Source organism: Numida meleagris, chromosome 12, assembly GCF_002078875.1.
Source record: "Numida meleagris isolate 19003 breed g44 Domestic line chromosome 12, NumMel1.0, whole genome shotgun sequence".
In the NCBI taxonomy this organism is placed as follows: domain Eukaryota; kingdom Metazoa; phylum Chordata; class Aves; order Galliformes; family Numididae; genus Numida; species Numida meleagris.
In genome coordinates this window covers 4694895-4711204 of record NC_034420.1, presented here as the reverse complement: position 1 = coordinate 4711204, position 16310 = coordinate 4694895, and the positions used below count along the sequence as shown (strand labels likewise).

Here is a 16310-nt window from a genome sequence, read left to right as displayed (position 1 = left end):
CTGGGCTGTGAGGGCACAGTGCTGGCTCGTGCCCAGCTTACCTTCCACCTGTACCCCCAGGTCCTTTCCAGCAGGGCTGCGCTTAGTGGTGGGGTCTCTATTTCTTTGTGGCTCTGGATAGCTAACTACTTAATGCTGTTTGCTGAACAGTTTCCCTGCTGCTTTGATGTGTAGTGTTAGGGTAAGCTGCTGTTGTGGTTTAACCTGGCAGGTGGCTAAGCACCACACGGTCACTCTCCCCCTTCCAAGTGGGATGGGGGAAAGAATCAGGAAAAAAAAACTATAGAACTCCTGGGTTGAGATAAACTATTTACTAAGATATATATATATATATATATATATATATATATATAAAACAAGTGATGCACAAGCAATTGCTCACCACATTGTGTTGTCAGCATTGTTTTTCTCCTACAACCAAAACATAGCATCATACCAGACACTCTGAAGAAAACAACTCCATCCCAGCTGAAACTAAGACAGCTGTAATGGTGCCTGAGAGGTATTGCTGTGCTGGCCTGTGAAGACTCTCTTGGCTTTCTGTAGCAGCAGTGGACTTTTCTCTGGCACCGAATTTCCTGTTAGCTGCGTTTGGCAGAGACGTGAGGTGAGCTGGTGTTAAGGGAGGAAGCACTGGGCTTGGGCACATGGCTTTCTGCCAGAGCTGGCATTCTGCTGGTGGGGTCTTAGCATACCTGAGATGTTTTCTTTTGTCATGTATTTTTTCAGATTTTTCATGTACGGCTCTGTGAATTTCCAAACCAAATGTGTGTATTACTCACCTGGATACACACAGAGTTCCATTAACCAGTGTTTGCATAATTTCTGTCTGCATGTTCAAGGCATGTTTGATGATCTTTGTAAGTGATGAGGGCTTTTATTTTAAACTGACTGCAAAGCCACCTTAAACTATGAGTATAAACATATTTAATCAAACAAATGCCTAGTATTATAGGTGTTATAGGAATTAAGCACGTTGACATGGATGTTAGCTTACGCTTGGGGTAGAATTTTTTTTTTAAACTCAAGTTTTTTGCTTGAAATGTGTTTGTTTTTTCTGTGTTCCAAAAATGTGATTTGTTAGAGTTCATTCAATGGACTTAAAGAATCCTTAGTGAAAGTGCAACTTTTTAAAAACTTCCCTGGCACGCTGATAGTACTGTGGGTGTATATGTGCTTCGGAAACCTCAGCAAGAAACAGACTGATTTCCTACAAACTGTTCACTGTTTGCATTGTGCTTCATGTTGCACATTCTGGGTACTCTAACAGGGGTAGATCTTTATCCTGTTTGCAAGAGGAGACTGGAAATGGCAGGAGACGTGCACAGTCACAACACGTGTAGAGCTGTCAGTAACATATGCAAACTGCAGATACAGATATTCAGATGACAGACTACACTGCTACGTGTGTTTCAGTGGCTTAAAATGTTATCCGTAGTATATATTGAACAATGTAGTTGAGAAACGCTAACAAAAAAGATAACTGCTGTAATTGACATGGTTGTTTCTGTATTTTTATTTATCTCAGCTTTGTAACCAGCATTTCTGACTTAATTTTTCTTTGTTCCAGCAGGGCTGCTGAATGTGATGAAATATTACGCAGTCCAATTTCAATAGTCAGCTTCTGATAATTGCTTTGGTTACTAAATACCTGACACGAACTTTGTTTTCCAAATGGATTACATTATCTACGCATTGGGTTCCCTCTGGGCATTGCATTTTTCAACTGATTTCCATCTTGATTTTAATGCTTTTTTAACAACGAACAAGCTAGGTTGAGTTGGAAATGCTGAAAATGATTGATGTGAGCAGGAGGGTGTTTGAACCTTGGAGATTTTGTTGTGTTGTTGTTTAGCTTCCTTTTTGGCAAATATCAAAAATGTCTGCTAGAGTTAATGAAGGGAAAGTGAAGCTGTACTGCTTATCATATTAATACAGTTTTGGGTTTCCCAAGAGAGAATTTCTCGTTTGTCTCAAGGTGATTTTTTTGTTGTACTTAAGTTGTCTGAATGATAAATAGTGCCCTAGGTAAGTTGCAGGCTGTATATGTAAGGAAAAGTAATATTGCATTTGAAAGTTTTCTGATAAAGTGGAATCCAATTTTGCATTGAGAAGCTACGATGAATTTTAACCACTTCTTTGCTCAAATTTTATCAGTCTGTTTATTAGGAAATGAGAAGTTATTCACTTAAATCTTCAGTGATCAGGGACTGACAAGATTATTTTAGAGTCACTTTTTTTCAATTAGAGGTAGAATTGATCCTGATTTATTTACCTTTCTATAACCATCTATATTAATATAAATGTCACTATTATATATGGTTATAATATATGTAGGTATATATAACACCATAGTTATATTTAAAAACTTATTGTTCTGCAGTTTACATAAAAAACCTTCAGATTAATTCCGAAGTCAAATTGTTTCTGTGCTGACTACCATTATTATTAACTTATTTCAGTCACCAACACGTTCATAGGCAACTTTGCTGTTTAAACGAGCTCCACTTTGTAAGAAAATGTAGGGAATTGAACTTGTACTTCTAGCATAGCTTTGCTTATAGCACAGTTCATCTTCAGAGAGAATGGGCTAATTCCATACATAAACTGTATCACAAATACAATTTTTGCCACAGCTACCTGGCTTAAGTTGGATGGGAAATGTATTAATTGGCTTATAAATTGAGCATTTTGCTTATCAGTAAAGGGCAAAATATTCTCTAGTAATCTAACAGCATATATAAGAAACCACAGGGCATATTACAAAGGACGTTTTTTCATGTGTGCTGTATCAGAATATATTTCCCAGCCAGCAAGAGAAGGAATATAGTAGCTGTTTATAACCCTTGCCAAAAAAGCTGGGATGAAAAATATCCTCCACTGTCCTTTGTTGCAATGGGATGTATGTACTGAAAACAAGTAAATGGGAGCCATATATTAAAAACACTTACTTGAGCATGAACAGAAAGCATCTTCCCCTATCATTTCTTTCTCCAGTTAAGAAAAGCACTGATATATTATTAATGATAAGAAATAGCTTACCTGTATTTACTCCTATATGCCGTAGTTACTTTAGCCACCTATTGCTTTGTGTTACTAGTGCAAATTGGTATTAGTAAATCGAAATTGCAAGTGATTCTTAAATAACTCCTTAGTGCAGAAGCATTTGGTAATGAAGACTTCTTTCGAGATTATTGTGTGTAAGACCTAGTATTTTATTCAGCATATTTACAGAAGTCTTTGTTTACGGGATGGCAGAGTGGTTGGCAGGAGCAGTGGGGCAAAGTCTTTAGCTCACATGGAAGCCGCTGAGTATTGTCCCCTAGCTAACTGTGCCTGCGCCTGGCCTGGAGGCTGATTCATAGCCCACTAGAGCCAAAGAAGGGACTCCCTAGAGCTTGGCATCAGACCAGAGACCCCGAGGGATGGATTGGCACTGTGGTGGCCATGTGCTCAAGCATACTGGGTTCAGATGGGAGCCTTTCCCATCCATGGTGGTGCCTGGCGAGAGGAGGTTGCTTGTTTTTGGCCTGCAGGTCTCCCTGGCAATTGCAGGGTGAGTCTCTTGCTTGTGGAGGCACTGTTCCTTTATGGAACCCTGGTCGATGACACTGCTTGTTTCACTAAAGATGGGTGCAAATAAAACATGGGCCCCTTCTTTAAGCTCTTCACATTGCACCATTTGCATGCTGTCTCTTTCATTTGTATAAGTTCTAATTGGGAAGCCTCACGTTTCCATGCCGTTGTTAGAAGGTTTTGTGGAAGGTGTTGTTATGGGTCATTGGGAGGAAATAAGCACAGAGTAGTCATTCCCCATGCATGCTTCCCTTTCTCCCTCCAAATGACTCTGCTCCTTGCATTATGCCTGTTGTTCCAGATGCAACCAGCACAAACTCATGGGAACTGGCTTGCTGCAAGTGAAGGTGGAAAAGGGAAGGAGAATGCAGACAATGGATTGAGCAGTGGGGGAGGAAAAAAAAGATACAGAAAGGAATCAGAAGCACCTCCAGGTGGGGAGAGAAGAGATGCACACTTTCCCAGGAAGGAGGTTTAAAGCCTCTTAATTAATCAGTATTAGTTTTGTGCCTTCTTTTGCCCAAACAGCTCTGCCTCCAATAGGTTATCATTCCCACCTGCTGCTGTTTTTCAAGTGATAGCTGTCATCTGTTTTCTAATTCTTCTGCTTCTAAATTCATGCCTACCTCACTCCTGCATTTCATTCTTTGTCTGCATTGTTTTAGAGAAAGAAGCTTCTTATCTCAACCTCCAACTACTCTGAGCAAGAACATTTGACATCTCAAGGTTGTGCTGTGTGAGTGGCTCTCTGCAATTGCTTCTAGAATACTTTAGATGTGAAGGGCACATGGGTTGTGACAGTTGGTTTTGTGTCTATATGTATGTCAATGGTTTACGGGCGTTAGGCCCGATTCCGTGACAAAGGGGACGGGGGACCCACGGGCCTACGTCCCGGGAAAAGGGGTAAGGGGAAAAGGGTAGGGAGATGGCCCTGAGAGCAAAGAACAGCGGCAACAATCTGAGGAGAAACAAACTAATTTACTAAATAAGATATCGGAATGCAAAACAACACACTATAATACAATATAATTACAATTTAAGCTGATAAATCCAATACAGAGAGAGAGAATGTCCCAAAATCAAGGTAGGCCTTACTCTACTACCGGCGATAAGATGGCTGGAGAGCGAGGTGCTGCCAAGACGAGAGACGGGCGGAAAAAAGGGACGAGGTCTCGTGATCTGCAAGTTTTTATACTGTGAGCTTTTATCTTTTCCCTCCGGCTGGAAAATGGTAACAGAGGAGCAAAGTGCCGTGGGGAATGTAGTAGTCCTTCTCTTCTGAGAACCAGGTACATTCACTACATGATGTTATGATGTGGAGTACCAATAACCGAAAATCATAAAACCATGACAATGTATGTACAGATATATTGCACCACTGCTTCTTGGCTCCTGTGCTAGTCTTTGTACCTGTTCATTTCAGTGTTTTGTGATGTGACTGTAGCAATCGATATATGTATCTGTTTTTTAGAAAGATGAAAAAGAAATTGCTTCTCTCACATTCCAGTTATGTCAACTCCATTGCATATCCTGTGCCTTCAGATCCTTCATAATGTGACTCAAGTTTAAATCATTTATCCTGATTTCTGGAACGTTTTTCAACTTTCTTCTAGCACCCTCTGCTTTTCTTCTCAGTTGACCTTGTTCCAGTCTTCAACTTATGTCTGACCCACTTAAGTGCCTTTGACTTTTCTCTGCTACTACTTGTAACTGAAGCTGTTTACTTCCCTTGGTGCCCCAAACACCCTCTGTCTCTTCAAGTTTTTTTTTTCAGGCACCAAGAACTTCCTTCTGCTTAGAAGTCAGATTCTCTGGCAGAGATCTTGTCATCACTGCAGCTTATTGGCTTCGCTACAATCACCTGCATGTGGTTTCTAGCAGCTCCAATTGTGCTGAAACAAACTCTTCAGTCTTATGCTTGTGTAATATCAAGAGAAGTTTCTGTTTTGGTACAAGTCATAGAGATAACATACAGCTTTCTGGTACTGCAGGTTGTTTTTTAGGGTTTTTTTTTTTTTGAGCCGTGCTGCTAAAAATGAAACTGATAATCCATTGCATATAACTGTGTGTGATGAAGCCAGGCCCTGTGTTCAGCAGGACTTGTGTGTATGTATAAATATATATATATATATATATATATATTTAAATGAATAAACCCTGCATTTTAAGATGGTTTTCTTTACAGATTACAAAAACGAAGGAAGCACCTGTAGGGAAGGAGCAAGAGGTGAATTTTTACACGCTTCTTCTTGTCTTGGTAGTCCATTACTATGTTTTAGCCCGTTCTCCCAGTGGGCAAGTATGAAGCCTAAGTGCAGGCAGCAGAGTTAAGCTTGAATGTCCTGCAGAGATTCACTATCACAAAGGGTAATACTGCTTTATCGATTCTTCCCATACTGTATCCCACAGTTGTGTTAAGCCTGTAGCTAGTACAACCTTTACAAAAGAAGATCAAGAGATATGACTTACCATTTAACATGAATACTGGCTTTAAAATGGGATAAGAATGTGTTTCTTAGGCATGACATACTGTTGGTATTTTAGTATATATATGATAAAAGAAACTCACACATTGGTGACAGTTCACCACATTTATTGTAATAATTATATATTTTTAAGCCCGTCTGTGGATGCAAGTCATAGGGCCAACTTCACGTTTTTTAAAGCATAACTTAAAAAAGAAGTAGTATTTTAAAGTTTAACCATGCAGCTTTCCTAAAACAATTCAAGTTTGTTTCTCCCCATGTTCTGTGATATATATGCCTTAATCATTATTTTGTTATTTGTACTGTAGGGAGTGAGCAAGGATGTTCTAAAATTTAAATAGAGACCAGGCAATTTTTTTTCCTAAATATTTCTTGTCTTAATCTTGCTTCTGTATTATACATGATTCCATTTTCTGTAGCAGGGATAAATTTCACTTTCAGAATTTTTCAGTCCAGCTTGCTTTACAGTACCCTGGACAGTACCCTGGGCATTCAAATGAATACCAACAGACTTGCATTCAGTAGTACACATTCTTGCTTCAAATGTTGGTCAGTATTTATTGAGAATTTATCGATTTTGTACATCTTAATTCTTTTTTGAAAATCCTCAGAATAGATTCAAGTGCTGTAGACTGACCAGGTGCTGATACTGGAACGCTTTTGTTCAGATGCCTGTAGCTGTGTGTTGTGTCCTTTCCTCTGCAGCCTGAATGTGTTATCTCTAGAACAAAAGGCCATTTGTGCAGTATATTGGCTTTGCTTGTGCACTTTTTGCTTTTATGCTGCTTTTCAGGCCTTCATTCCTGTGGAAGGAGTCTTTTCGATCTTTCCTCTGAGTGTTCAGCTGAGCTAAAAAGACTTGTGCAGAACTTCACTTTATCTTCAGCTGGTCTCAGTAACAAGCTCAAAAATAAGGCTCTTAAAATAAAAATCATATCCTAGATATCCTTTCTTTACTACCATTCGTACTATCAAACAGTGTGCAAACAGCTATTATTTGACCTGTGTTTAAAGGAAGTTATGGGTCATCTGCATTCATGATGTAGAAGCAAGAATACAAAGATTGTACTGAATTGGGAAGAAGCCAGTTGTTAACTTTAGACAAAAGTGATAGGAAATATCTCTCAGGAAGCACTGTCTCAAATAACCCCATCATGCTTTGCTTTGGAGGATGTTTCAGTCTTGGATACTTCTGTATATAAGTTGATATAATGAATAGCATGAATAAACATTAAAATCCCTTGTACCAATTTTAGATGTAATGAAAATAGTGAAGTACATTGATTGTAGTGCAGTGATCCACTGAATACGCTGTTTACATAGCTATCTATTCCAGTAGGACCACAAACAGGTAATTTGCTGTCATTGAAGTTTGGCTTAACACCATACTCCATTCTGTTTGTTTCATACGGCTTAGGTATATTTCTAGAAAAAAAAAACAAACATTCAAGATTAAATGAGTTGTTAAAAAAAAAAAATCACTTCAGGGCAAAAAACATGTAATTGTATTTTATTTCCATTATGTTGACAACAAGTAGATAAAAACAGATCTCTAGAATGCACATGCCAGAGTGTAGAAAATAGAGCGTATGTATGAAGTACCTGATAAATAAGAACAGGATTCCTTATTTCCTTAGGTAATTTAAGGCAGTCCCCTGATTCTCCAGTGCTAATGACATATTCAATAAATCAGTTCTGAATTATTTAGTTGTTTATTATTATTACCATAGAGTATGAAAATAATGTTTTTAAAAAAACCTCTGAGAGAGTTTTCACCTTAAAGCTATTATTTTTTATAATTTAAATTGTGGTTTTAAATAAAAACTGGAGCGGGTCTGATAAATTCTAATGTAATTAATTTGCTGTCTGAGGAACGAACTGAGTCTGGAGGGGTCCACTGGAGAGATGTTTGCTGAAAGTACCTCATGTTGTTGGGAGTTAAATTTCTTGATATCTTAAGAATGCATATTAAAGCGAGAAGTATTTCTGAGAATGTACTCAGTTTTAATCAGTGTTTATAAATGATCACAGCCTGTTATCTCTTTAAGTTTATGTGCTTCTGAAATGTGATACAAAAATATCTACAGAGGTAGAAGAAATGCGATGGGGTGTTTGCGTTGGTAAATTGCAACTCATACAGTTGTTGCCTTTGCCATTTATGTACCAAAAGCTATGGGTGAGCCAGTCTGCGCCTGAAGAATAAAAATAAATAAAAAACACATACTTTTCTAAGTTAATTAAATGCATTGAGACTTTGGATTGAAAAAAATTATTGCTGAAGTGATGACACTGTGTTAGAATACACAGTACTCACAACAGTCCAGTACAGCTGCTCAGCTCCTGGAATTCCTGTTTTAGGGGCATTGTTTTACCGTGTTAGTGTGTATGCATTTGGTAATGCACAGTGATGTGCAGTGTTTCTTTGATCTGTGAGAGGCTTTGTCCAAAGCCCTTCTCTTTTGATAGAGAAGGGCCACACACAAGACTTGTTTTTGCTAATCCACAGCTGGAAACAATTCCACCATAAAGTGCTTGGTGTGTTGTGCTTGTGCAGTGGGACACTGTGCATCTGGTGTAGCTTAGTTGCCCTGTGAAAGACAGTAGGTGACAGTAAGTAGCTGACACCAGGAAATGTATCCATCTTATTCCCTAGTACGCTGTTTCCCAGGGCTCATCTCCATCCCTATCTGGATTCGTAAAGGAGGAGGGAAGAGATACTTCAGTGGAAAAACGTCATTTGCACAGGAGTAGGTACTGGTCCACTAACCTGTACTTCTAGCTATCTTGAAAAAAGCCCTCCAAGTGCAGATCATGGGCCGAGGTGGATAATTCTTGCAGACTGGAGGCGGTGCCTGTTCTATAAGTGAGGTGCTTCCCTACTGTAGTTGTTCTGTGGGTAGCAATGGTACTTCAGCTATGTGTTTAAGAAGTAATATACTACTATATGGATTTGTCTTTAGGGTTTGGGGATTTTTAAATTAATGCTCTTAACGTTAAAAGTACCTAATGATTATCTGATGAATTGAGAGGTGGTAATGGCTGTGTAAATGGTATGCTGTGTTTCAGAGCAGTGTTTTGAATAACTATTCAGTTCTGGTTAAGTATGCAATTCCAGTTGGCTTTTTCTTTTTTCCATTTGAATTATTTATAGCTAGCGCAGGCACATCCTTTTGAGACATTCCAGTCTATTATGCATGTATTATACTTTTATGTATGGAAGACATAGATACAGCAATAATCCTTTAAAGTTTTGTAAAGAATATTCTATATTCATGAAATATTGAAATATTTTGTTTTTCTTCTGCTGTGATGACGTGTGGGGAGGTATGTATGTGTTTCTGTGGCAAGAATTGCAATATATATTTTAGGTAAAATAACTGATGGATATGTGTGCTTAAAACTTGTCCTGACCCTGAGTTAAACTGCTTTTGAGATTTGGAGGTAAAAATAAGTCTGTATTATAATTTTTTGCAGAACTTTGCAGTTTGATTCCATTAGGGAAAGGCGAAGTGGAAATATTATGGAATAGTGGCTGTCAGTCTGAGCAGAACCTGGTAGTAGTGGAACTCTCATTAGCCTGTCTATCAGGTGAGATCTGAAACTGAAGTGTTGACCACTTGTGGTCATTAAAGAGCTGACTCGCTGTTCACAGGAGTAAAGGTGTTAAATGCAGTGTCTTGGATAAATTCCAGCTTGTGAAATTGGATTTGCTCTAAATTTCCCTAGCAGTTTAATTCACTGCTTCTTGTTCTTAACTGTAGTATAATAATGCTTTGAGTTATTAAACAGCTGCTCAGTTGTATCCGAAGCGTGTCTGCTTTTCGTTGATAGGAAGAGTTTTATAATGCTGTATGTAATGTTGCCATGAAGTAACATAGGAAAAAGTTATAAGCAGTCTAAGTGGAAACAGCAGTGTTAAAACCTGAACATGCAATAACTTGTGCATATATAATTTGTGCCAAAAGTATGTATAATGCGTTAATTACTGGCTTTTAATTTTAAGGACAGACCCTGCAGGTTAGTACCAAGTCATGCCGATATTCTGGCAGGATGGCTGCAGAAGTGCTCTGCGGCATGTAGCACAATCCTCATGTCAAAGCACACCGTCATAGCATGTAAAAATGTACGATAGAGAAATCCACGTAACTCTGGAATTCATCCATTTAGTGATGGATATATTTGACGTCTTCAACTGAGCAAGCTAGTAGAAGGGCTTTGTATTGGGGAAGATGAGCAGTGCTATTCAAGAACAAAAGTATGTGTTAGTGCAGTTTCATCTGTTTCCAGCACTTGCATATGCTTTTTTCTTAGTTTCTTTGGGGCTCATAACTGTGAAAACAACTCCTTCAGATTTGGAAGATGTTTGGGTCCTACCAGAGAGTGAAAAATAAGTTGTATTTATCTCAGTACTTTGCTTTTTCATGGAAACTTAAATATTTGTCTTATTTTCATGTGTATTTCGGTATGTGATTTCTTTAATCAAGAATTTGCATGATTGATGTGTTGTCCAGTTATACCTGCTTCTGCAATATAGCTGTAGTAAAAAGGTAATGATTCTCCATGATAAAATCTGTAGGAAAGCTGCATGGAGTAAGTGGTTGGCTGTGTTTTATTTTGCTTTTTTCACGTTGCACATGTCTTACCAGTTTGGTTCAAGCATTCTACAGCTGATGGAAATCAAACAGAAAGCCAGCTAGCAAGTATCTTTTTATTTATACTATTATAAATGCAGTTTATATGCTTCTTTATGGTTGCCAGCTTTATTGCCAGCTTTATTTCCTCTTTCCAGACTGCGGTATCAGTATCTTTTAATTTTCACTCTTAATTTAATGTTTTGATCTAAGAGGGGAGAAATAAGTGACTGTAGAAGGAGGACAACTAACAGTTCAGTGGCACTTTTTTTTTTTTTTACCTTGCCATGGGTGAATGCTACATGTTGTAATAGGTCTTGAGCTTTTTCACTAACAGAAGTGACTGTTGTGTTGTATTGTTATCATACAACCACCTGGCTGCTTGATATGCATCTCAAAAATGAAGAGAAAAATGAGGAACACCATCAATCTGATCTTCCTAACTGCAGTGAGAATCTTATATGGAATGAAAAATATGCTTCTGAACCTCTGCCCTGTGAGGAGTTGGTCTTGATGGATCTCTGAGGAGAAGCGCAGTCTTCTCCCGTGGGATCAACTCAGACATTGTGCCCTTATTTTGTTGGATTTAAAATCGATTCATTTTTAGAAAAAAAAAAAAAAAATCCTTGTTAACAAAATAGCAAATACAGCTTCCTCCGCTTGATGTTCTGAGGTGCTCAGGTCAGTGAGAACTGGTCTTGCTGAGGCACCTGCTTGCTCACATGGCAGCTGCCCTCATGTCTGTGCTGAGTCCCCTACTCAAAAAGCTTAAAATTTACCCAGAGAGATTTGGCCTGTGCTTCCAGGAACTGCTGTGTAACTGTTGGTATAAATCATGTTGTCTACAGCCAGGCAGATGAAAATGCTTGCACACAATTTTTCAGGTTCTCTATCTGAAACTATTTTTATGTATTATTGATTGATTGATTTTTAGGAACTGTCTCCTGTTGTATTTTTGTCCAGTTATCTTTTCAAGAGGAAATTTCTTTTTTTTCATTTTTAAATTCCAAACTATCTCTGGGGTTTTGCTGTTTAGCAGAACAATCTATTTATGCTACAATCCATTTCTTCTAGCAGCTACAAGTAGAAATCATACTGACTTCCTAGATTTATGAACAAAATACTACTCTAGTATGATTTTCATGTACAAATTGCCAGCACCTGTAAAAGCAAGGAGATCGGTTGAATGCTCAAAGCAAGCTGAGTTTTAAGTGAAAATCCCCTCCATGACACAATAATTAAGATTACTATTTTTTCATATATGAGTATGATAAATAGCAGTTGTATGATACACAAATAATATTTCCAGTACTTTGAATGAAAAGTGATGGAAGGACATTCTTATTCATTTTAGTACATGTCATCTAATGTCTACTTCAGGAAATAAGTGACCGTTTGTGAATAGTCCTGCTACCTTCACTGGGACTATTCATTGCTTTAAATTTTATCTTATTTTATTTAAATTTAAATATCTAATTATTTGTGAAAGCATCTCTGGACAGAAATAAAGTAATTTGGTAATAATTTCTCACTTCAGTATAGGCATCAAATATCCAAATATATTTGTGGAAATCAAGCAACTCTCTAATTAAAGGAAGAATAGCAGACTAGAGGCAAACGTGTGTCAGTATGTAGACAAAAGTGCATAGCCAGCAGAACTGGTGAGCTAGAAAAGGAAATAGAAAATAGACTTTCTATGCAAGAGGAAAAGGGAGTCCTATGAAGCAGAGCTGTGAAATTCCATTCTCCTGCCCTTGGATCCTTGTTTTAGTGACCAGCTACCGTGTGTCAGTGTTTCCTTACTTATTTCTGTGTTTATATTTAGAGCACATCTTATGTGAGGTGTTATATCACCTTTTTAAGTACATGAAGTATTAAAGAAAGAAAAGTAAGGTGTAATTTTTAACTTTTTTTTTTTTTTTTAAATCTTGTTTTCAGTGAGGAATATGTCATTGTAAACTGCTTGGCAGAGCTCACCTCAGTAAGTCTTCCAGGAAGTGGTTGATTACTGAGTTTGAATCTCTGGGAATTTGGCTCAATTTTTCCCTTTATCTTGATCATTCTCTTCTGCTAATGTGTGCATTCCAGTTGCTTATATGGAATCTAGATGATGGCTCTGTATTGTGTCCCTGTCATACTCTGTATCTGTTCGCAGTTGCACTGTTTGACAACAAATTCAAGATAATTGGTATTCAGTGCTTAGGCAGACCTGTGGTTAAATGTGAATGAAAATGGAAGTACCCTGTTGTCTGTAAACAGGTAATCTCATTAGTTTAATGATATTCCGTGCTAATGATGTTAGGATTCTTGCAATGCCTGCATTACTTTGGGATGCATACTTCACTGTGAATGAATATTCCATGGCAGCAATTTCTGCTCTTAACGTTCCTTTTGAAAAAAAAAAAAAAAAAAAAAAACATGGGTCAGACAGGAGGTATGCAGTTAGAACTCAGAACTTAGACCTTCATTTCTGGGGGTGAATGAAGATAGGTAAGTCCCTAAACGTGGTCTTGTGTGTTTCTCCTGTATGGGAGATCATACTGAATACACTACAGAAGCTTTGAAGATTTTACTGGCTTCTGCAGTCTCGAATGTACTGAAGTGAAGGCATCTCGCGGGTTTTCTCTGAGGAAAAACTCACAGTGAGGGAGAAATCCTTAAGTCTGAAACAGTAAAGTAACTAGAAGGAAGCTGGCTATTTATTACCTCATCTTTTTCTTTTTTCTTTTCTTTCCACTTTACAAATGGTTGTAGTTAGAGTGATTTTCCACTTCCAGAATTAATGGAAATTGAAGAGTAAAGGTTATGCCTTGTTCTTCCTATCACATCTGTTGACTAAGATACTCATTTTATCTTCAGTCATTCACGTTCTTCAAGTGATTTGGGAAATATATCTCAAAGATTAGATTGTGAGAAATAGCTTGTCAACATCAGAGCAGGGATTCCCAGGTCTCTTCATTTCTTGATTGCACACATTAGTTGTGGATCCAGCAGGCCGGCAGAACAGTTTTAGCTCGAAGTGGCCATAATGATAGGTTAATTTAAAACATATTAAATAATCATTAAAATCTGGGAATGTACGTGGGATAGAGTGTTGGAGTCATCCTTGATTGCCATCCTGTAGGGCACTAGCTAACTTTGTGGATGGACCAAGAAGAGCTTGAACGTAGTTGAGCAACAAATCTTCACGTTGATGACCACATGCGGTAGTAAGGGTCGCTGCAGTGTGTTAGCACGGAGCGACATGCTTTCCCACGGGCCCTAAACCTTTACAGCTTCCACATCTCTTACCTCTTTGCTATCCATCAGGATTCTTCTTCCTCTGCTCTCTTAATGGTATTGACTGAGAGCAGAGTACACAAGGCTCTTCTCCTTGACAGTCAATGGCTGGTATTCTGCTCCTCTGTGCTGCTTTGTGACCGTGTCCTGAAATGGTTACACTGCTCTGTTTGATAAGTACTGTATATTTGCCTGGGTAAAAAAGCATGTGTGGACAGCAGAATGTATGACTGTTTCATTATGTTTTCCTGAGTGCTTGACACTAACTCAGGGATGAGAAGCGGCTCCCAAGCACCAGCAGAGGAGCAGGTGCATTTTTCTGCTGGAGAAACTGAGTAGCTTCTGTAACAGGAGCCTATAGAACAGAGAGCATAGCTGGCAGATTTCTGTCTTCTCAAAAAAAACAAAAAAAAAAAAACCAAAAAAAACCTCCAACAAATACCTTAGCTCATACCTCATAATAATACATAGTCTTCATACTGTGCTCACAAAAGCTGCATGCAGACATATTTTTGAGTGCAAACCAACTTTCATTGGGCACTGAGAGACTAAGCAGGGACATGTCTTCTAGCTGAGAACAACCAGTGAGCACACACGTTTTCTGCTGTCCTGTTGTCCTGGGTAGGGTAATGTTTTCATGGCTGGTGTGATGAAGAATAGCAGCTGTAGCTGGGTCAGATAGGTTGCCATCTCTTTGCATGCTGCCAGCAGTTTGCATTCAGGCTCGATCCAGGGTCCAGATTTGCCTTCAACCTCTCATACTTGAAATTAATAACAGCGTAGATTTAATTAAAGCTGGTAACCACCAACAGTGGAGTGTCACTGATGGCACAGTCCGGAAGAGTCTTCCTCAGATTTTGTAAATCTGCCTTTAAATTTATTTTTCAGTCTATAAAGTAATTCCTTAATGCTTATAAATTGAATTTTTAGAAGGAAGAATGAAGATAGAAGTATTCTTAGTGATTCTCTCTTTTACTGCAAGTCTGTTAGTACTGTTTCTTGTACTATTCAGTCTTGTGATGATTTGGAGCAAACTGTAGCTTATCATCAAGCATGATGCAACCTACAGAGCTTTAGCCTGTGTCAGATGATGATGACTTTAGTTAGGAAACAATTCAGTCATCCAGAAAAGCATACATAATGGTGATTGTTCACTGAACGATTTTTCCCCTTTAAGGCAAAAACAAACAACCCACCCTCATATCAACAAGGTGGATATACAACATAAATTGTAAAGATAAGAAACTTACTTCTCATTCTTTTAGGAGGCATGTATAAGGAAATCTTTGGCATTTATCCTGATACTGAAAAAGGCCCCACAAGGTGTCAGAATCTATGAAATAGATGATTACTCATAGCTAGCTAGCAGTCAAATGTACAGAAACAAAATCAAGCAGGCAGAAAACCAAGAGACCTAACATTTGTATCTCCATCCTCTTGGCTTACATTAGGCCAAATACTTGACAACAGGAGGAAAAAAGATGGACTGCAATGGAACTTAAATAAATAATGGTTGCTTAGGGAGGAGTTGAGAGGGAGTCAATAATTTTGTCCATATATATCTGGATTGTGTGACAGAAATAAAATTCCAGCTTAGAATGTGCAGTTAGAATAAAAGTTCGTTTTTATTTTAACTACAGTTTTGATGCCCGAGCAACAAAAATAGTTCTTGAGTTTCTGTGATTATTGGAGTGGTTAATGGAGGGGACAACTTTTCAGACAGGAAGCAATTGCACATTGTTTAGGTAAACACTAGGATAAGGTATGTTCAAAACAAAGCAGCATTTTGAAAAATGATAGTATCTGCCGTTCTTTAATGTTTCACTTTTTTAAATAGGACAGCTCTACCATCTTTAAAAATGATAAGGAAAGCGTCTTTCAAACAAACATGTATGTTTGTATTTTGAAAATAATACTTTTGGTTTGCCCCAGAAATAATTCTTGCCTTGAGTTCTTGTTCTGCTCTCCATAATGTAGCGTACATTCCAGTGGATTTTTTACGGACCGTATTTGTCTTTAGAAAGCTGATGTTATGAAACAACAAGCAATCATTAAACATGAAGTGGGCAGTGGTCTGGCAACCACTTGACCCAGTCATTTTCAGGAAATGCTAAATGCTAGATAGTTGTGTCAGTTTGTGAACTTTGCAACCTGTAGTATCTCTTACAAGGTTTCCCAACAAAGAACTTGCTTTGGGTGAGGTAGCAGTTCAGAAGGAAAGAAATTAACGATCCAGAGTTCCTGGAAGGTTTGCAAGGGCTTCACAGCTTCTGTGAGATCAAGTGTTAGCTTCAGCTTATTTTATAAGAGGTTTGGTTGTAGTATTTCCCCTCTTCTC

The 16310-nt window shown here is 38.2% G+C and overlaps 1 protein-coding gene across 11 annotated transcripts in view; it reads left to right on the top strand.

The window, feature by feature from the left end:
* TENM2 (teneurin transmembrane protein 2) overlaps positions 1 to 16310 on the top strand; it is a 616658-nt gene that overhangs the window by 96349 nt on the left and 503999 nt on the right. Inside the window, exon 1 of one of the 11 annotated variants that reach the window (XM_021410390.1) lies at positions 3996 to 4010. The exons of the other annotated variants lie outside the window; for them this stretch is intronic. The gene's annotated coding sequence lies outside the window, so the exon portion shown is untranslated. Of the gene's footprint in view, positions 1 to 3995; positions 4011 to 16310 lie in introns of those variants that run through there. 11 annotated transcript variants of the gene reach the window in all.